Raw genomic sequence first — 21,292 nt, 5'->3', positions numbered from 1 at the left:
CTTTAAGAACAGCAGAGACAGAAAAGCAAGAAGAGAAAAGAAACTGATCATTTCTCATACATTATGCTAATGAGTTAGCTTTGTAGGTAGGTGAGTCAAAAGAGTTATTTTGACTGGTTTCCTGTCTTTATACCACACTAGCATTCTCACCGCTCTGTAAGCATATTTAAAGAGCAGATGTGAGAAGGATTTCAACTATTGCTTAAATGTAAGTAAGCATATGCTAATGAGTTTATCTGAATTCATTAAAGTGAGTAATAATGTTTTTTTTCTTATTCTTAATTTTACAGCCTTGACAAATTTTAAGTAACATTTTATGATTTAGACATTTTAATGTAGACGTTTGTTAAATGTTCTTGTAGCGTTAGCTACCAGCAGTATGAGAAGCCAAAGTTTAGATTTAAAAGGATTCTTAGGCAGTAGAAGACCACCCACGAGCTCACCAGCCCTGACCTTTATAGGGCAACTGTCATATTAACAGTGCCAGAGCAGAAATCTTGTGATCAAAACACAGAACGTGGCCGTCTATAAGAACTTTAAAGAGGCTCTGTCATTTTTTAATGCATTTTTATGTTTCTCTCAATGTATTTTTTTACTGTTGTATCTACATAATAGAACATTATTTCATTCATTTATCAACACATCCTAGTGCTTTTCTGTCTCCACCGCTTTACCAAATTGATCACCGGCTTCTTTACAGTCAATCAACTTCTTGACACTTCTGAATTGGTACTTCACTCTATTTTAACCCTCTCAGGCTCAAATTAAACTTTTTGTTGCTAATGCACAACCAAGTCCTGCAGTGGTACTTCTGAGTAAAAAAACTCATAAAATATGTATGTGGGGAAATCAGGTTGTTAGTTTTTAACTGTTGCAAATCGGCAACGCCTGCCTTGAGAGGGTTAATGTGTCAAGGACTATGACAACAGAGACCTGATGAGTGTTTCCCTCTATTAGCCCAGCTACGAAAATCTTGGATTATATAAAGGAGCATCCCACAGTCTGTCTGGTTTGGGGAAGGCTATAACTAGACCTATGGAGCCCTGAATCCAGTGCATCCACTGTGGCCTTGCCAAACACAACTTGGAGGTATGACTTGGCCTTAGCTGACGGACGTCTTTATGTGCGTCAATTAAAAACAAACACAGTAGGAGAGCGGAGCATCCAGCTTTTCAGTGCGGGCCTAAGGGTGGAAAATCCCCATCAGACAGGGTTAGACAGAGAAAAACCAGTGAAAAAGGGAAAGACATGCAACAAAAAGGGAAGGGTACTTTGAGCTGATGTACAAGATGTCCATTTGATACATTTTCACTTTCCCAGTTTTGCTGCCATAGAGGGTGAAGAAGAACAGAGTGGGGATTATCTCGGCTAATCCACACAGCTCTGTTACTGTTATAAGAGCCAAGATCCAAACACTGGCCAGATTAAGAAAACAGCCATTTTAGCCACAGCATATACCTGAATGACAGCTCAAAATGTGCATTTCTTTTCTGCACAGAGTGCTCAGTGTACTGATATTTTTATCTGAAGAACATTCTCACTTTTTAATGAAAACAAGCGTGAAAAGAGTAGAATAATGCATTACCACAATATATCAGCCACTGAGCATGCTCAATACGATTCAGTGACAGAAGTCAGAGGTTCCCACACATTTTTAGCGATGCTATTATATCACACTTGGATCACATGCAACCACATGGGCCAGTTTGTACCAACATAAATGACTAGGTGTATGGCAGCCAATCATAATCCCTCCAATAGCACACGCGCGCACACACACACACACACCTCAAGAGTAGCAGAACCTAATCGGGCACTGGTGTCATGTTGCAGACAGGAAACAGATGGGCTGCTGGGAAAAGAGGAGAAAAAAAGCATGCCAAAGAAGGCCAGAAAGAGAATGCCTCCCTCCCTCTTTTTCTCTCACCATCCCTCCTTCCATCATCCCTTCATCCTCAGCTGGAAGGGAAAGGAAGAGTGAGGCCATGGTGGTGTTTGGAGCGTAGATCAGCGGGTTCTGGCTCAAGATCAGAGTGCTGGAGTTCTGTGGCAGATTTTTAAATAACAGCGCAGCATGGTTCTACTGTACTGGGCTAGGCTGAGCCTCAGAGCCTGTAGGCTATTTAAGAAAGACTTTGGGATACGTCCCAAATAGTGAAAATATATTTTAAGCCTACAAGCAATAATATTGCTGTCAAGTGTTGCATCTAAAATCAACCCCATTATCCTTTATTTATTCATATGAAAGTGTGATTGAGATTAAAATCTATTCTTGAAGAGGCACCAGAAGTTAAATAAATGGTAAAGAAAATGAATTTGAAATGGCAATCAAAGGTGTAAGTTAATACTACATCTCACAGAGCACTGGATGAAGGTATCAACACCACTCTCACCTTTAGATGGTCATCACTTACCTGAAACAAGGAACCCTAGGTTAGGCGAAAGACTGGATTTCACCAGTCTGGCTTATTTGGTACAGTCAAAAACACCACTGAGGCTCAGTAATTAACTTTAATTTCTTTTTCTTTTCTTTTTACAAACAACAGAAATGCACCTTTTTCTTCCCAAGGACGAACCAACTGTAACCAGTATTGTAGCTCCATGTTTTTAAATTGCTGGTGTAATTATGCCTATTTTAGGAGTGGGCAGGAGAGGCTGTAAAAACTATACTTTCTTTTCTTGAAATAATACTGAAAGCTAGTGCAACAGAAATGCTGCCACAGATCTGGACACAAGCAACAATGGCTACCATGTGGATTTATTAACACTATACTCAGCCCAGCTTTGTGTTGCTGATGCATTCATTCTGATTAAAGTTATCAGTATTATGTTAATAGACAAAAATGATGACGACGCAAACTACAAAAATACAAAGCAAAAACCTGAACTACCCTGTGATTCAGACGTATTTATTATACTGCTCTGTAAACAGTAGACAGAAAAGAAGTTGGACGTCTGGAGAATAACGACACCTGAATTCCTTGAGACGTATTCTGTTAAGATTATTTCCTTCAGCATATCCTTATACTGTGTGTGACAGAAGCTGATAAGAGATAACCTTTGACCCTGAAAACAACAATTAAAGGTCAATATTGTTTACAGCAGAGCCACCCTCCACACAGGACAAGTGATAAGTGGACTGACCCCGGCTGTTTGAGGCATCGCATTTCTACTTGAGCTCTGTGTCCTGCAGATTGTTTCAGATAATTATCACAGCAATTCTCTCATGCCAGAACTAGGACAGCTCATATGATGTCCGTGCTATTTGAAAAGATTTTTCAATGCAATCTCTGAGCAGATTTGTGGCATAAATAGTGTCCTGATGTCAGGTTGAGAACATCATGCTAAACTCAAAGGTTATAGACTTCAATGCAAGGCCAGAAAAAATGTTTGCTTTTTAATACGTACTAATGCAATATGATTGTATAAACAGTCCTCACACGGGATGACCGAATTTAAAAAAAATTATAAAATGCACTATAACTCCAACATTATTATATTTTTTGTTACTTGTTAAATATTTCCAACAAATCTTACAGTTCATCCAGAAATACCATAAAAAAATTAGCCCCAAAGTTCAGGCGTTATCTTAAATTACAAGCACACATTTATGTAGCAGCAGATGTTCTCCAGTCTAAGAAAACCTAAAACACATCTGTAGATAGTCATTCAATGCTTCATTTGAAAACCCTGGGCTGTAAAATCTCAAGGCATCATTAAGCATGTCTGCTAATTTCTAAAACCTGAACTACAACAGCGATAAAACTACCAAGGCAACACAATCCACAACACATGTTTACTGTATATTGAAACCTATCACATGTGTCCTGAGTTAAAACACATGTTTAGATAAAACAAACTTCATCTTAAATTCTCTTCACTGAGATGCTGGGTCTTCATTAAATCTGTTCCCTGTAATCCTGCTGCATATTTTAACCTTGATTGGAGGTCTCAGTAGATTTCTGAGGAGCGTTTGGGCTTTTTGAAAGTCTGCTGACATCTAATAAGGACTTAACCAGGCACAAAACATAAAAGAACATATAAGAAAACAAAATAAAAGTTAAAACATATAAGAGTTAGATCATAAGAAGTACTGTAACTTTGCAAAACCTTACAGAGCACACACCACACGCTCAAACTACATTTTTGATTAACTGTTTAAAAAGCATTTGTGATAGTGCCTTTTATTTGGCCCATCTTCAAGCAGTTATTTTTTTCTTTTCTTTTTACTTCTCTTCTTCTTCTTCTTCTTTTTTTTTTTTACAGTGTTACCACTAAACTTTCTAAAATACATTTCCCTGCATCGCTTTGCTCATGCAGCACATGCTTCTGGGCTCAAAGTGATCCTCAAGTCTCAGAACAAATTGAGTTTAATGGGGATGAGGCGGGGTGAGGTGGGGTGAGGCAGGGTGAGCTGGGGATGGGGGGGGTAGACGAAGAAAGAGCTATCATTGGCAGATATTGGCTGACCCACGTCTTGTATACACGTAAAACACTGACATGAGTAGACAAAGCTAACAGTACAATGCTCTTCATTTCTCCAGTCTACTATGAACGTGGCCAACATATTTAGGGACACATTCTCGCTGTGAAGTGCAGTGTCCTTGATCTTTACCAGATTCCCCTCTAGAGTATATTAATTTGGGTAAGCGTGACCTGCTAAAGGTCAACTAAAAGGCAAAAAGCTCTGCTGAATTAATTCTTTCAAGAGGTTCTCTGCCATGACATTGTTAAGAGTTACTTTAGTTAGATCAGCAAGTGTGACACTTTCTACACCAATTAGTATGAACGGGTAAACTTAAATATCTAAATGAACTAACAAAAGAGTGTTTAAACAATATAAAAGTGAATGGGAATAGAATAAATGCTCATCTTACTTTGTTTCTCTTGCACCGTGACCAGTGCATCACTCTCATTGCTGCATGTTCACATGGCAATAGACTACAAGTGCATGTGTCTTGGTGTGTTTCAGATCTTCAAGTGTTAACTTCTGTGCGCCCAAGTGCACCGGGCTAGGGCGCTTTTTTTCCTTTTCTCACCTTGTTGACCTTTTAATTCTGCCACGATCCCGAGGACTTACCCTCACAATCTCAGTGGGAAATAAATTACTCTCAAAAGCTATGAGCTCCTCAAATCCCTTTATCCTGGACCAGTCCAGGCAATAACCTGGACATCAGAGGAGTGATAAAACACTATTCCCCCAGGAGAAGACTAAAGAAGTCTGCTACAACTGCCACTGATTTCATAGTACAAAGAACTGGCCCGAGACAAAAGAAAAGATTCTTGTACCTTTTGGAAGCAGAACTATCAAACCTTTAACATGATTATTAGTTTGTAAAGTCAGCTTGTTATCAGTGAAACTGTAGTATATAAAATTTGAGAGTGGGGGTCCCTGGTATTTAGATTTGAAGTATGGGTTAAGTCATGGCAGATGCTCTGGACTCTGGAGATAATAAAAAATAGAAAATAAAAGTGAGAAGCAGCTTGAGCTAAGGCTACACAGTTAACGTGATGATGATATATAGACCAAGATGCTGGTGGGGAAGTATTGGGTGGGATGTGGGGGGCAGAAGAACCCCAGCCTGGCCTGCAAGCAGCTGCACGTGCTGAAGAATGTCAGGAACTTTTTTTGTTTTGGGGTTGAGTGGGGCATCTGCTTTGGCAATCAGAGGACCTCCTCACCCCCCTTCAAATGTCTTTCACTTTTTTTTCAAGCCTCATCCTGGAAGGAAAGAGGGAAGGAAGGAAGGTCAGTAGGAAGGAAGGGGGGGAAAAAATGAAAACATCTCTCTAGGAGAGCTGAAGCCATTAGGAATGCATGCTGAGTTTCAAAAACAGAGAACAGGGAGAAAGGGATAAAAATCAAATCAAGTGTAAAAAAAAGAAGATGAGGTTGGAAAGGGCTTTGCTATTTTGTGAAAAGAAGGACCAGGCCAAAGCATAATACTGTGCCAGGTTCCATTCAGACTAGACAAAGTAAATATAACCACTTGATGAAAAAGAGACAAGGGGGGTGAACGGATGGTGGAAAGAGTGCTCCAGGCAGCTCAGTATGAAGCTGTATATATGAAACTATGAAGATGAAGAGAAGGCTTTATGTATGCACTGTTTTTACAACTGAGCCGCCAGCCTTATCTGATGGCTGGACACAGATTTAAAAAGATTATCACGGCATTGTCAAACGTGAAGTCACATCTGTGGGCGCAAAAGACACACAAAGAAAAGCAGAGGGAAAGAGACAGAGAAGCCCATTCATTTTCTTCTCCATTAATCATGTCTACTGTCATCTTGAGCTTTCCTTCTTTCTATGCAGGACTTCCAAAGTAATAATTTGGAATAATAAACAAAATCGGGTTAGCATTGAGCTAATCAAGTAGACCTGCTGCCGTTCCTGTGCCTTAGCCTCTGGCCTGCCCTCTCTTCTCGTAACCCAAACCACACACTAATTCATAAATTACAAACAAAGAGTCCCTTGTGGTTTGGGAGGGACCAGGACGGCACTGCAAACTGGCGCTACGGGGGAACAGCAACGCGTCAATTAGAGGGAAACTTGACTGGCAGGGAGAGGTGTGGACACAGCACACACTCACAGGCTAACACATTTAAAGTAGCTCAAACATGGAGGAATGAGCGCAAATTGCTGCATACACGTGGTCACAACAGACAGTAAAACACACACAAACACATATACACAAACACACAGAGACACACACACCGACAATTTGGAAGCCAGCTAAACAGTCTGGTCATTTTGGCATCCAGGAACTGACTGCACCATTGTGTGCTCTTAGCAGCTCGCTGGTTTTCTCAGGCCTGTTTCCGAAGGGTGACGTGTGCGTTCGGGTGTTGTGCACGCACTGCTGGGAGTTAAACCCACATTTGTGTTGAAAGCAGGCTTCTGTAAAAACACACGGGTTGAAGTGCAGGAAGACTTGCTTAAATTGTACCAGTGGTTTAAACATTAAACATGTTTTCTAGTTTATCATTAAAGAAATGTAAGAAAAATGTGACAAGACTGAAAATTCTGGTCCAGCTTTGCTTTCAGGTTCCTATTGTCACACGGTGTGTCTTTATTTTCCATGCTAAGGAAACTAATGAGAAGTTTGCCATCTGCTGTTTTGCCTTTTAGCCCCCTTTTTAAAAGTTTTGTTGGTTAATGTTCTTCAAGATGATTGAAAATGAAGGTAAAGGAGTATCTTTTGTGGCTAGCTCTTTCCGGCCATGCGGTAAACTATGATGTGAAATGGTTGCTGACTAAGTGTCATTAGATGACATAGGAGTGAGTGTTGGATTACAGTAGTTGGAGTCTTTATAATAGTGCTGGAGACTGCTGAGTCATTATCATACTTATCAAACCATTCAGTGACCCTGGTTCCCTATAGAGAAATTATTAGCAATTTCCATCAGGTTGGAAATATTTTATCACTGGATAAAATAGATCACTTAAAAAATCTTTTGCAGTGACCATAAGAGAGCCAACCAGCCCTCTCACTATACTGGTTCATGTTTTTCTATTAGTTAAACCGACTTACGGGAGAAATACACAAAAGATTACTGATAAAATGACTTATTTTCTACACGATCAGCAGAAAATTATGCTGTTAATAGGTTTACAAATGTTAAAGCTTGGTCCCTTTATCTTAATTTGATCTGAACACATCATCTAGTCATAACCTCAAGGCAAGCCCTGTTTGCTAGGCATTCCCCATTAGTCGATGAGCAATTGCTGGAGATCACTTTGCTTGCTAGTACATTAAGATGGCATAGTTTGTATGAAAGAAGCTGACTTGCCAGCAAACACTCACCAGCTACTTGCAACTGCTGGTGAAACTCTAAAATGTGAGACGCAACAGAAACAGAAATAGAACAGAAACGCAGAGGGTTTATTTTTAAAGTAAATGTTGTGTGAACACTTATTGGCTTCAGCTTTAAAGCTTGTGAGTAGATGGCAAGAGTTTACATACAAATTAGTGACTTCAGTGCAAACTATGTGTGACTGTGGCAATCTGCCACAGCAAAAGGAAGCTTTTGATGCAACATACTTTTCTTGACTGGTTTCACCCAACAATAGACCAAAATCTGCAGCAGCCACCCGGCAACCATTTGGGGATACATCATTTTCCTAGCAACCTGAGTTTGCCTGGTTGTTGCCAACCAGTCTCTAACCAAACTTATCAATTAATACATAAAAATGATCTTTCAAATGGAAAATAACTGTTAGCTACATGCATGAGAAAGAAAGTGATCTTATAGAGTTTTGGAGTTAAGGTGGCCTATGTTTGGGGAGTTCATGCCACTACCCACTCTGAGTCAGCAGTAACCTTTTGGCATGTGTAACAACAAGTCAGTACTTTCTTTACAGTATTATGCATCCTGTGCTTAATTACAGTGGAGTCTAACTGCTAACAGATTCTGTTCATTGACGAAAACACTGACCGTCCATAGAAACCCACACACAAAAGGAAAACCTGAAAACAGAGTTTCAGTCCCTCTATTAAAGGTACCAGTACAGACTGAGACACACGTATTTTATAACTAAGTGATCTTATGATGTTTATCTAAGCTTATGTCTACAAATCTAATCTAGCTAACTTGTTTCTTCACATTTCACAGCCATCTTAAGACAGACTGCTGTCTTAAGTTCCAAATGCTTGGCACTCAGTCTCACACTATTGTATCCCTTCATACATTCTCAAATCCTTAACTGCAAGAGCTAAAACAGCAATAACATTCCTCTGCAAAAGGCAAAAGCAAAATAAGCAGACACAAAAGGACATAAAACATTTGAAGTTCAGAATGTAAAACTTTAACACAGATGAGGATTTGGAAGCCACAGGGAGTCCAAGGGATATGCAACACATGATATGCTGTGGATGTGAAACATAACCACTATTTACTTTGGTTTAGAGTTCAGTACAGTACACTTTAAAACTCTTTAACTATTACAAATTGCATCTCAGATCACATGCTTGTTTCCAAGTCTGAGGCAAAAGTGACCAGAGTACAGCGAAGAGATTTAAAAGCGTGTTCAGACAGGAGACCAGGTGACACTTACACACACATCGCTGAACGGAAAATCCTTTGCGGGTCCAAGCGGCAGCTTTCTCTTTGAGCGTATGTCTCTGTCAAACACTCCCCCCCCCCAATCCGCCTCCTCTCTGTCCCGGCAAAAGAACTAGAACTGGCTTTGCCGTAAAAACAAGCGCTCACGTGAATAGTCCGCTGTGGGTCTAAACAGAATGAGAGAGCATGGCCCAAAAAAGGCAAAGAAAGGAAGGAGGGAGGAAAAAAAATAGCCCCTTTAAGAAGGTATGCTTCTTTTGGGTGACTCCCCCTTTTTAAGCCAAATGGAGTATGAAGAGAGTTTCCTCGTCTTTTCTTCTTCTCATCCGGAAAGACTAAGGCTCTGCTAATGCCTGGGTTCTTTTTGGTTTAGCCTTCCTTCCTACACTCAGTGAGAAAGAAAGTTAAACCTGGCTTTAGACAACTGGAATGTGACAGCAGGAGAGAGCAAGAGAGAGAATGAGGTGGTGAGGGAGGGAGAGAGAGAGTGTGTGCCTCAGAGAGGGAAGGAGAGAAAGACAAGGGACATGTGTAGTGTCCACCTACACAGCCCACTGCTGTGTGAGCGAGCAGTCAGAGAAGAGGTACAAAGGGGAGGGAAGGAGCAGGCAGGAGAGGAGGAGGGCTGTCTGAGAACGAGAGAAAGTAAGAGAAGCAATGAAAAGTTCGAGTGAGGCTCCGGGGAATGAGCTGAAAATTTCATTCAACTTAGGCTGGAAAACTGGGAATGCGGTGTGCCAGAGATGGAAGATGCGGCTCCAGGCTGCATGTAAACAGACATGCACGGCTGCAGGGCTGGGCAGTAAGATCATACGTTCCATTAGACAAGATAGATTTGTCAGCGGTTTGTCCATACTGATCATTTGTGTAACATGAAAGCATTTTTTCCCATTATTTTGGTTTCCTGACAGGAAGTTGTACCAACTAAGCAGCTTGTTGCTGAGATTTGGAAAGCAGATCACTGTGCTCATTCATAACCTCTCAGGAGAAACATTAGAAGATTCATGATCTTTAGAAAAAAGATCCTTTTGACAGAAACCAATATAATGAGTGTGTTTAAGAAAAACTTCTCTTTAAACTTAACTGATAATAATATCTCTAAATCCTTGGGTGCATCTTTGAACTCTAAGAACTGTGGGGCATGCATTTGCTTCTTAAGAAATCTAATGTCCTTCTTGAAGGACATTCAAAGCTCGTCATTGCATGTTGGCTTGTTTTTGTTCTGTTCTCTGTCAAGTCAAGATGACCCTACACTGCTTCAGTAACGTTGAGATGCAGGCTCTGGGGAGGCCAATCCATGACTGATAGCGATCCATTGTGTGTTTTTCTATTCAGGCTAACACTATGCCAAGTTTTTGGCTAAAAGCTCTTTGGGAATTACCGTGTTGACAAAAAATGAGGGGAAAAGCAACCAATGTCCAAGGGCAACTTTGAAAGACCTTGACAGCCTGGCTCTTTGGAAGGAAAATATAAAGAAATGATGGGTGACTGAGGACTTTTGGATGTAGTTTTACATAGTACTGGACAAAAACTTGACAAGATATGATAATCATATTCTCAAAATACTAGCAAACCAAAAAATATGAAAGTAAATATGCATTAACTAGAAAATACATTTGAATTTTAATTTGTTTCTTGTAAACATTTGAATTTACACTTTATTTCCAGCTTAAGATATCCTGGGAATTACTCTCTTTGAATCCCCCCACCCAAGACTGCCCCCTCCGTTTACAAATATTCTGCCTTCTCTCTCTTCTTCTCTGTCTTTGTCCACCACAGAAAGAAAACTGAAACCAGCCACAGACTGGAAAGCATTAGCCTGCTCCCCCCCCAACACATCTGATTCAACCCTCCTCACACAAATGAAAACAAGAAGTATGGATCTCACAGAAAAAGCAGAGAGTAGTTTTTGCCATGGGCACACAATGACACGAAAACAGTAGTGTGCACCATTTAACGAATGTGTGAAGCCGACAAAGTTGGCAGCAAATTCTCGTCCGGAGCTTTGCTTATTTTGCAGTTTCCAGCCCAACAAAGAAGCAGTTGCTCATTTGTGAACACCAAGCAAAAAGACCACAGGAAGGGGGCAGACGTTTGTGTTAGTGTGTACAGTTTTGTATATTTTATCTGAATTTGTCCTTACATCCATGCAAATGTGTGACTGTATGAATGTTAACTTCACTGCATGCTTCGATTTTCCTTCATTTGTAAAGGAGGTAAACAGCCCGCAGCTAAATGCAAAACATTCCTTCACTCTGGAAAGAGCTTCATATGTTTGGGGGCTGGAACAGTTACAGGGACATAAGTGGCAGCGGAGCGACAGACCCCAAAATGCTCATCAGAAAAACCCCTTATAACTAAATCGAATAGTCACGACTTTTATGTGACCAATTTGTATGAAACTGGTATAAAAATCTGGTTTAGGATAAACTTGTAATGTAAAAGTCTGAACAATGAAGCTAAATGGGCAAAACATCATATAGAGAAAAGGATTACCATTAATCATTACTAGAATCTAGTAATAAAACAGTCAATATACAGTCTTACATACCTCTGAGGTAATGCTTTGTTTCACATGAAGAATCTTTCTGAAGTAGTGACTATGTGTATGTTTCCCTCTGATTCTGGGCCTAATCAATGCCCTACAAACTACATCACAGAAACAATGCACAGTATTATCACCGTTTGGGTTTATCTTGTGTTTGGGTTAACAGATCATTACGCATATACAGACATGTGCAAACAGAGCTGTTGAATGCCTCAGAGGTTACAAAAGAGTTAACCTGACCCGGTGAGCGCTAACTGTAAGGTCTATCAAGTCACCTGTGCTATCTCTGTCTGTATCTTGCTTCTTCCCCGCCATGTTTACTAAGCAGTCTGTAGTGGGATCAAAGCGTCTGGCTGGCTCACAGTCCAGCTTCCGCTTTGCTACTTTTTTTTTCTCCTTCTGTTTTAATTTAAGGGGCTTTTTTGGTACCAGCCATAGTGAATAGCTTTGGATAGAAAACACTGCAGCACTGAGGGGAAAAACATAATGGCTGAGCTCTGACAATGCTCTTAATTTGCCTCGGTCATGGATGTTGGTCTCAGATACAAAGTTTTGCGTCATAAAGGATTCTTTTTCTTTTTACAGTTTTAAGCGACACAGTGAAAGAACAAAGGCGTTTTCGCTCTTTTTCACTTCTGACTGTAACCGGGCAAATTTGTGGGTTAGTGAAGTTTAGCTTTGCTTAAGTGCATTTCGCCTGGCAGACTGGGTGCTTTCTTAATATCTAGTTTAAGACACTTTATAAGTGCCACATCAGTTGCTGTAATGACTCCTGTTTATTCATGGTTTTCTTTAATAATCTTGCTTTTTAATTAAAAAAAAGGCTGTTTCTCTCTGTTTTAGTTTTTTCTTTTTATCTTGCATCGGATAAATTAAAGGCTCTAGAGTTTAAGTAGCAATTGACTTTTCCTTTAAACACATTCTGATTATGTGGCATGCAGCTTCGGTAATATGACATATTCTGGGCAGAAAAACAATGTTTACAGCTGAAGCTTGTGGCAGTTCAGTTGATTGCTTTTGAATACTTTGAATATAGTGTAAACCAAGCATTCCCAAAGTCAAAATTCATATTTCTTCTACGGATTGTATACAAAAGATGGTTGCTGCCAACACTTGAAACCTTGAATTAAGCATTGTGGTCATGTTCTTTTTTTAAACTGAATGTGTTTGTGCTTGACAGGCTCAAAAGGTACTTCTCAATCACAAGTCGGACTCGCCCTAAAGAATACACCCGCTTCATTGTTGATTTGACTTTAAATAAGACCGTCATTTACAGAGTGCACATTAGAAAGATTTAAAAATAGCAAAAAAAAACAAAACCATAGACCATACAAAGGTCTATGGGGTTTGTTTCCTCACAGACTTTTGTAGAGTTGGGTTTCAGGGTTTTGTTTTTTTTGAAGGCCCTTGTACTTTGGCTTCAGTTTTCAGACCTCCATGAGATGTCCATCTTTTAGAAGTTACAATTTTTTCACAAAGAGACACTCTGTAACCTCTTATGGTAATAAAAGGTAGATGTACATAACATGGGTCTAGTGCCTTAAACCTGCATTCTAGCCACTAGGGGTTCTAGAAAAGTCTATAGGACAACAGCACTTCTGGCTTGACCATTAAACACTTTAATGGCTCAGTCACTCATTTTGGTGAAATTTTGGTTATTCTAAGTTTCTGAAAGGTGGGTTATCCAGTGCATGCTCATTAGTTGACATTAGCCAATAAGCATGCAATGTCATAGTCAGAGCCACCTCTTGCTTGTCACATCTTATTTGAAATGGTGGCTCATGGTGGCGACTGCCAAAAACAGAGGCCTTGAGGCTTTGAAAAGCAATGAGGGTGGCAGAAATGTGGGAATATGACAAAGGAAAGAGGGAAAAGACACTGACAGTGCCAGACATACAGTGGGGCAAAAAAGTATTTAGTCAGCCACCGATTGTGCAAGTTCCCCCACTTAAAATGATGACAGAGGTCAGTAATTTGCACCAGAGGTACACTTCAACTGTGAGAGACAGAATGTGAAAAAAAAATCCATGAATTCACATGGTAGGATTTGTAAAGAATTTATTCGTAAATTAGGGTGGAAAATAAGTATTTGGTCACCTCAAACAAGGAAAATCTCTGGCTCTCACAGACCTGTAATGTCTTCTGTAAGAAGCTTTTCTGTCCCCCACTCGTTACCTGTATGAATGGCACCTGTTTGAACTCAACATCTGTATAAAAGACACCTGTCCACAGCCTCAAACAGTCAGACTCCAAACTCCGTCATGGCCAAGACCAAAGAGCTTTCGAAGGACACCAGGAAAAGTATTGTAGACCTGCACCAGACTGGGAAGAGTGAATCTACAATAGGCAAGCAGCTTGGTGTGAAAAAATCAACGGTGGGAGCAATCATCAGAAAATGGAAGACATACAAGACCACTGATAGTCTCCCTCGATCTGGGGCTCCACGCAAGATCTCATCCCGTGGGGTCAAAATGATCATGAGAACGGTGAGCAAAGATCCCAGAACCACACGGGGGGACCTGGTGAATGACCTGCAGAGAGCTGGGACCAAAGTAACAAAGGTCACCATCAGTAACACACTACAACGGCAGGGAATCAAATCCCGCAGTGCCAGACGTGTTCCGCTGCTGAAGCCAGTGCATGTCCAGGCCCGTCTGAAGTTTGCCAGAGAGCACATGGATGATACAGCAGAGGATTGGGAGAATGTCATGTGGTCAGATGAAACCAAAGTAGAACTTTTTGGTCTAAACTCAACTCGTCGTGTTTGGAGGAAGAAGAATACTGAGTTGCATCCCAAGAACACCATACCTACTGTGAAGCATGGGGGTGGAAACATCATGCTATGGGGCTGTTTTTCTGCCAAGGGGACAGGACGACTGATCCGTGTTAAGGACAGAATGAATGGGGCCATGTATCGTGAGATTTTGAGCCAAAACCTCCTTCCATCAGTGAGAACTTTGAAGATGAAACGAGGCTGGGTCCTCCAACATGACAATGATCCAAAACACACCGCCCGGGCAACAAAGGAGTGGCTCCGTAAGAAGCATTTGAAAGTCCTGGAGTGGCCTAGCCAGTCTCCAGACCTCAACCCCATAGAAAATCTGTGGCGGGAGTTGAAAGTCCGTGTTGCTCGGCGACAGCCCCAAAACATCACTGCTCTCGAGAAGATCTGCATGGAGGAATGGGCCAAAATACCAGCTACTGTGTGTGCAAACCTGGTAAAGACCTATAGTAAACGTTTGACCTCTGTTATTGCCAACAAAGGTTATGTTACAAAGTATTGAGTTGTATTTTTGTTATTGACCAAATACTTATTTTCCACCCTGATTTACGAATAAATTCTTTACAAATCCTACCATGTGGATTCATGGATTTTTTTTTCACATTCTGTCTCTCACAGTTGAAGTGTACCTCTGGTGCAAATTACTGACCTCTGTCATCATTTTAGGTGGGGGAACTTGCACAATTGGTGGCTGACTAAATACTTTTTTGCCCCACTGTACCCAGTGAAAGTGCTTGATTGTTTTCTTTGAGTTGTTGAAACATCTGTGACTGGTGAGAGGGAACGAAACCAAAGGCAAAAGGGGGAAAGAAAAGTCATAGAAACTATGAGAACTTTAACAGAAAATGTAACACCTTTTCTTCATGTGTGCTCAGATGTGTGTGTCGATGTTTATTTATCACGGATTGGCCTCCCCAGAGAGCTGTGGGACCATCTTGACGGAAAACGGTACAAAAGGCAGCCGACATCCAAACAAGAGCTTTGAATGTCCTTCCAAAAGTCTGGAGTCCTGAAGACTACTTGAAGACATTAGAAGAAAGTCTGCCTAAGAGAGGTTGTTCTGTGTTGAAGAATAAAGATGGTCGTGCCAAACTGACTTTCAAGCTTGTCCGAAATGAAAAAAATTCTGGTTTTGCCCCACTTATCGTCTTTTCATGTATGTTTGCACTGCTAGTTTCCATTTCCTAGCAAAATATAAAGATATGAACAATGGCTCAAGACTTTTGCACAGTACTGTATACCTGGTAAATCACATACATCGTTCAATGCTTGTGCACTCTAGAGTGACAGCAGACACCAGATGCTGTGAGTCAGAAAGACATGGTGTAAGCCAGACATCAGCTGACTGAACATGTTGGCAAAACATGAAACCCGCAAGCTCTAGTGTCAGCAGACTACAAGAAACTCCTCACATGTTCTTCATCCTCTTCCAAAGAATACTTTTTACATTAGTCTGTGACTTCACAAGCTACTGTAGATTAGTGGTGTGTTGAAGGGACAAAAAAGGTCAGCAAAGATGATGTTATACTAGTCAAAACCAATGCCATATATGGCTATTGGCTAAACCCACAACAACTACTATTAAGGCAACACACCCACACCGGTCAGGCCAGGTCACGTGCTTTGTGTTTTCTCGCTGCAGTGTTCATGAGTGTGCCAATTGTGGCAGTTATCACGGGGTTTCTGCAGAGTCAGGCTTGTGTTACAAGGCTGGGGAGCATTTAGAGCTGCCTCTACGGCCTTTGTGCTCACTTCTCCGCTCACTAAACTCAGACGCAATACAGATCACATTTTCCAGGTTTACTGGTTGTATTACCCTCATAAAATACTCAATGTGTGGGGTTAGTTATAAGGTGTAAAATGGCATAATCGTGCAATAAGAGCCAGAGTCGTCTGACGTTACCTAGGAGGTATTTAAGGGTAAAGTTTGGGCGTGGATAAGTTGTTGATGCCGTACTTGGTACATTTGCATTAGGCCAGCTGTAGCAGAGCACACCTCTGCTGGAAGTGCATTCAGGTGAATACATAGTCAAGGAATTCTTTGTTTCCTTAAGCCATGAATATACAGTGTGGACACACTATGGAACCTACTTAAGTGGAATAATAAAATATTTGTACAACTCCAGCTTACAGGAAATTTGCTTTCATTTTTGCATCCTGAAAGCTCCTTTGTTCAAACTAATAATGAAGTCACAAGCTGATGCTGAGTCATTCATAATAAAACCAAACAGGATGAAAGAAAATTAAATAACGGTGATGGTTATTTCCAGAAAATGTATAAATAAGTCCTTAAGAGCAAAACCTAGCAACTTGTGCCTTCATACTCAGACGAGCCAACAGTAAATATATTTATTTGAAGATAAATAATCTTTTGATCATCGCATTCACCATGATCATATTTTACAAATGACTTTTTCTTTTTTTAAGATGCCTTAAAAACACCTGAATTAAAAAACTAGCAAGACTGTTATTGATGCTAAAGATTAAGAATTTAGGTGAATACTCAGATACTAAGCAATATTAAAAATTTCTATCAGATTAGATAGTCATTTAAAACAGTATTGATAGCAACAGCGCCATATTCGCCATATGCCCCTTCCCTCACTAGCAGCTGAAATGACTGACATTCACAGCACTGAATAACAATTTATGAGGAATTGAAATATTACATTTCACAGTTATCATTAATCTTAATTTGGATAGTACACATGCTACCATTAGCCATTTAGCTATTAGCAATTTCTCAACAGCCACATTAGCTGCTGTTATCACTGTGGCCAATAATAAAATTACAGTGTTAATGTTGGAGCTAGGCAGCAAACATGATCAGTCCTGCTCGTCTGAAATGTTAATAGACATGATTAGTTTAACAAGATAATGCAATTATATTCATCTTAAAAGTTTTATGTTTGTTTTAAAGCCCCAGATAGAAAAGAAAAGCCTACAATAACTAAATAGAAATAGTGGTAGCTCATATTACCAGCTCCATTTGATCAACAATGGAAATGTAGTCCCAAGTGATTAGAGGCACAGCACGATCTCAGAGAGCCTTAAAACACTGATGTCTTTTTTGCACTTTCTAAGAGAGTCTTATATATACCTTACAATTATGTTACTTTATTTTGTAAGACAACTTAAAAACAAAAAAAATAAAAATACTTCTAAGTTTCACGTTTTTTCCCCCTTGTATTTTCCTGGGTAACTGTACTGAGTTTGAAATTCTAGTGTCTTGATAACCCTAGTATGCATGTCAGGTTACACATGCTGAATAAAGGTGAATACCATACTTTGGTATATTTTGGGACATATGACCACCAGTCATACAGCTCTAGGATACGCTCTAAGGGGGAATGATGGGGCCCAGCAGCAACTACTGGCTGCCCAGCTGGACTGCAGCTCTGTGCATGAGAGCCTAAATAAACATCAACCTCAGTCTCTTTGCTGACAGGACATGAATGTGTGTGGGGCAGCCAGAGGAGTTTGTGGCTACCAGCGGTCGCATGTGTTCCTCAAGTATCTATGTCCATGTGTATTTGTACGTATGTGCGCGTGAGTGTTCGTGTCCACATAACCAACTTGGAGAATTCAAACCCTCAAGTTTCTGAATTACATCTTTATCTTCCTCTCTTTCCCCCAGTTACATCTAAATCAGCCCCCGCTGAGCTATGTCTGGCAGCCACGGCCTCCACTGCCCGTCCTTTGTCCGTTAAAAATACCATCGGTGCACTCCAGTGACCACACCTCCATATATCTCTGTATTTCCGCATCACACTAAAGTTCAAATACTACAAGAAAAAAGATTAAGAAACAAATGTTGAAAACATAATCACTGGTTTCTTTTATTCTGTGGCTGTTCATAAAGTTAGACTGCAAAATAATTGTACAAGTGAACTACAAAATCACTATGGAGTGTACATGTTTTTGGCACATGTAACTGGCGTGATAGACAGCACGGCGGCTTATTTTTGACTGTGAGGGGCACTATGAAACCACATATACTCGACTTTTATTACTCGACTTTTTATTCCACTGCTAAAGAGGAAACGATTTGTGTTTTTAGCACCATTTACATGTCTGTGCACCTTTGTATGAGCAACATTATGCAAAAAACTACCCATCGGAATTTCATAAAACTCGGTGAAGAGGTGGGGCATGAGCAAACAAAGACTTCTGAAATGACTTATTGTCTTTTAAAATCGCATGATAGGACACCAGGCTTGGTGCAGGATCCACGCTGAGTGAAGTATTTACAAAGTCTACATTAGAAAACAAATAGAAAATAATGTTTATCTGAGCATCTACATTTTGACCAGCTCTAAGAAAATGACACTAAGCCATGAACTGAGATAAACTTAGCTCATTAGCTCTACTTCATTGCTTCACTTCCATGTTTGGTCCAAAGGCCAGAGAAGTGGTGGAAGTTCTTTATATCAAGAACACATAAACTATATTAATGCACTCATCATACTTTCATTAGGATTTTTGAGGGATCCTATGTCCATCAAGCTTTCCATAACCTTTTATCCCCCTAAAGCCTGTGCTACATGGTTCAAAAGAGGCTGTGTGGCCTGATCAGCATGACCCATTATAACACACCTTTGAGATCTGAAGCTTTAATAACTCTCAGGCAAGGAGAATAACTGTGCACTGGGTAGGAACTGGGAGACCCTTGACACTTGAAAGAGAAAGATTCATCCAGATACGATCGGATTAGCATGGGGGATCCATAAATCATGTTTTTGCAATAATTCAAAGACAACACCGTGTTTGATGGTATAAAGACATGCACATACAGAAACAGGATGCCTTCAGGCTGTCTGGAAAAAGAGAGTTATTGGCAAGATGGAAGAATTATGTTGCAGAGCTACAGGACAGGCATATTGAGCTCTTCTAACTATACATTGCCAAAATATTTCCACCTACTCTGTATTAAATATACATATAGATAACTGTTGAGTGAGGCAGTTTTTCATTCCAACACCAAACATCTTGACAAAGTAACTAATGAGTCATAAAGGAAGATTGTTCAAAGCAGTCGCAGCGGAACTTTGCTTTCTGCAGAAAGCAGACTCATTCATCAATCTTCAGGAGGAGAGAGGCAAATACTTTCAAGCTTAGCCTATGAATAATTTGGAATACAGGAAGCATTCTTACACATATATTTTAAACATCATCTCCTTAAAATATTCAAATGTTAAATGAACTGCACTCAGTTGGACTCCTGGAGAGAAAATAAAGCTTAGGGATGATGTAAATGATGCTTGACGTAGTGGCTGTGCAGAGTGTGTATGTGTGTATGTGTGATCTACTGGTAGACTGATGGCAGGTTCCAGGCCATTTGCTGCTGTTTAATTCCTAAAGAGTAGATCACCCCTGGGGTTGTATGATGAAGAAGCTGGAGCTTGGACCCTGATGGAATTATAAATCAGAGGCAAGCTGAGGGCGATAACGAAGGGTGGATGACTGTGTGTGTCTGTGTGCGAGGGAGAGAGAGAGTAGACACGAGTACAGAGGTGTCATGACTTTTCTTTTTTTTTCTTTTTTATCTGAATTTTGACTGAAACTGAGAATTCTGACTTTTTCCCCTCAGACATCTAACAATCTATTTCTGACTAATCTGTAGCTCCTAGGGTAGTGGTTGTAAATGGTGCTTGACAGTGGCGTGTGTGTGTGTGTGTGTGTGTGTGTGTGTGTGTGTGTGTGTGAGAGAGAGAGAGAGATCTACTGATAGACTGATGGCAGGTTCCAGGTCATTTGCTGCTGTGTTATTCAGAAGGCATTCCAGAGGGCACCCCTGGGGTTGTATAGAAATTCTGACTTTTTGTTTCTAAAAACTGTGAAAAAATCCGCATTTTCCAAAAAATGTCATAATTCTGGGATTTCTTTTTAAAGTCATGACCAAAAACATCTATTCTGTGGCCCTAATCCTTGTCTTACTTTTAGAATGGTTCAAAAGCATGAAAATAGCAGTTTATAGTCCATTAAAGGTTCTCAACACAGGGCATAGAGAATCACAAACCTGAATACTCAAAGTTAAACATCTAACACATTGTAGATTTTAAAACATAAGTGCAAAAAGTAAATTCTGAACTATAATAAACCTAAGATCAATAAAATATTTGCTAATAACAGGTATTTATTTGAAAAGGCATTAAAGGTGCGATTTCTTTCCGGTGATCATGTGCTCTCAGTCAGTTTGTAAGTCAGTGCCAGTTGGAACAAAGCACACCACCACACTCACACATGCACATAAATACCACCAATCATGAGCGGACAGACAGCCTTCATCCCCTACTCTGACAAAAATGGGGTCAGTTCTGCACACATTCAACCACCAACGAAAGAGGATCCCCCAAAATTATCACTCTGAGAGAGCCTGAAGAAACCAGTGACTTCATGTCTACTGCAGTTATACTGATTTACTCACGTTCAACCCTCTCAACTCCCACCGCAGCCCAGAAGACCTCCCTCTCCCGCTTCCCCATCCCCCTCTGTGTGTGTTAGCATCTTACATCCGTCCTCTATCTCATTTGTCTCTGAGGCCCTACAGACACTCACACATTTACCAGCCAAACTCAGTACCAGAGCTGTAAGGATAATACACTGTGCTATCAGTGACAGATAAGAGAGGTCAGACACAGATTCATTCCAAACGATTCCATAAACACAGTTGAACAGTCTCCGTATTCTTGTCTGCAATGACTAGCTCACAGTTGACGGTTCTTGGAGATTCAGCATGGAGGATCTCCAAAACCAGACTATAAACAAGCTGTAAACTCTCATGACAACATCAAGATACAGATTATCCCCTGAAGCAAGAAATGACAAGAACTGTATAGCAGAAAGGCAGCAGAAAATTACTTACACCACACACAAAAAAATCTCAAAATCTATAAAAT

The 21,292-nt window shown here is 40.3% G+C and overlaps 1 protein-coding gene across 2 annotated transcripts in view; it reads right to left on the bottom strand.

The window, feature by feature from the left end:
- Positions 1-21,292, bottom strand: part of eva1aa (eva-1 homolog A, regulator of programmed cell death a) — a 73,122-nt gene that overhangs the window by 18,748 nt on the left and 33,082 nt on the right. Inside the window, exon 1 of one of the 2 annotated variants that reach the window (XM_085432015.1) lies at positions 9,056-9,123. The exons of the other annotated variant lie outside the window; for it this stretch is intronic. The gene's annotated coding sequence lies outside the window, so the exon portion shown is untranslated. Of the gene's footprint in view, positions 1-9,055; positions 9,124-21,292 lie in introns of those variants that run through there. 2 annotated transcript variants of the gene reach the window in all.

The sequence above is a fragment of the Copadichromis virginalis genome, linkage group LG15, assembly GCF_057382275.1.
Source record: "Copadichromis virginalis isolate Kocher_CV1m ecotype Utaka linkage group LG15, C_Virginalis_male_GT1.1, whole genome shotgun sequence".
NCBI lineage: Eukaryota > Metazoa > Chordata > Actinopteri > Cichliformes > Cichlidae > Copadichromis > Copadichromis virginalis.
The sequence above is the reverse complement of the archived record's forward strand: the minus strand, read 5'-3'. Positions and strand labels throughout refer to the sequence as shown.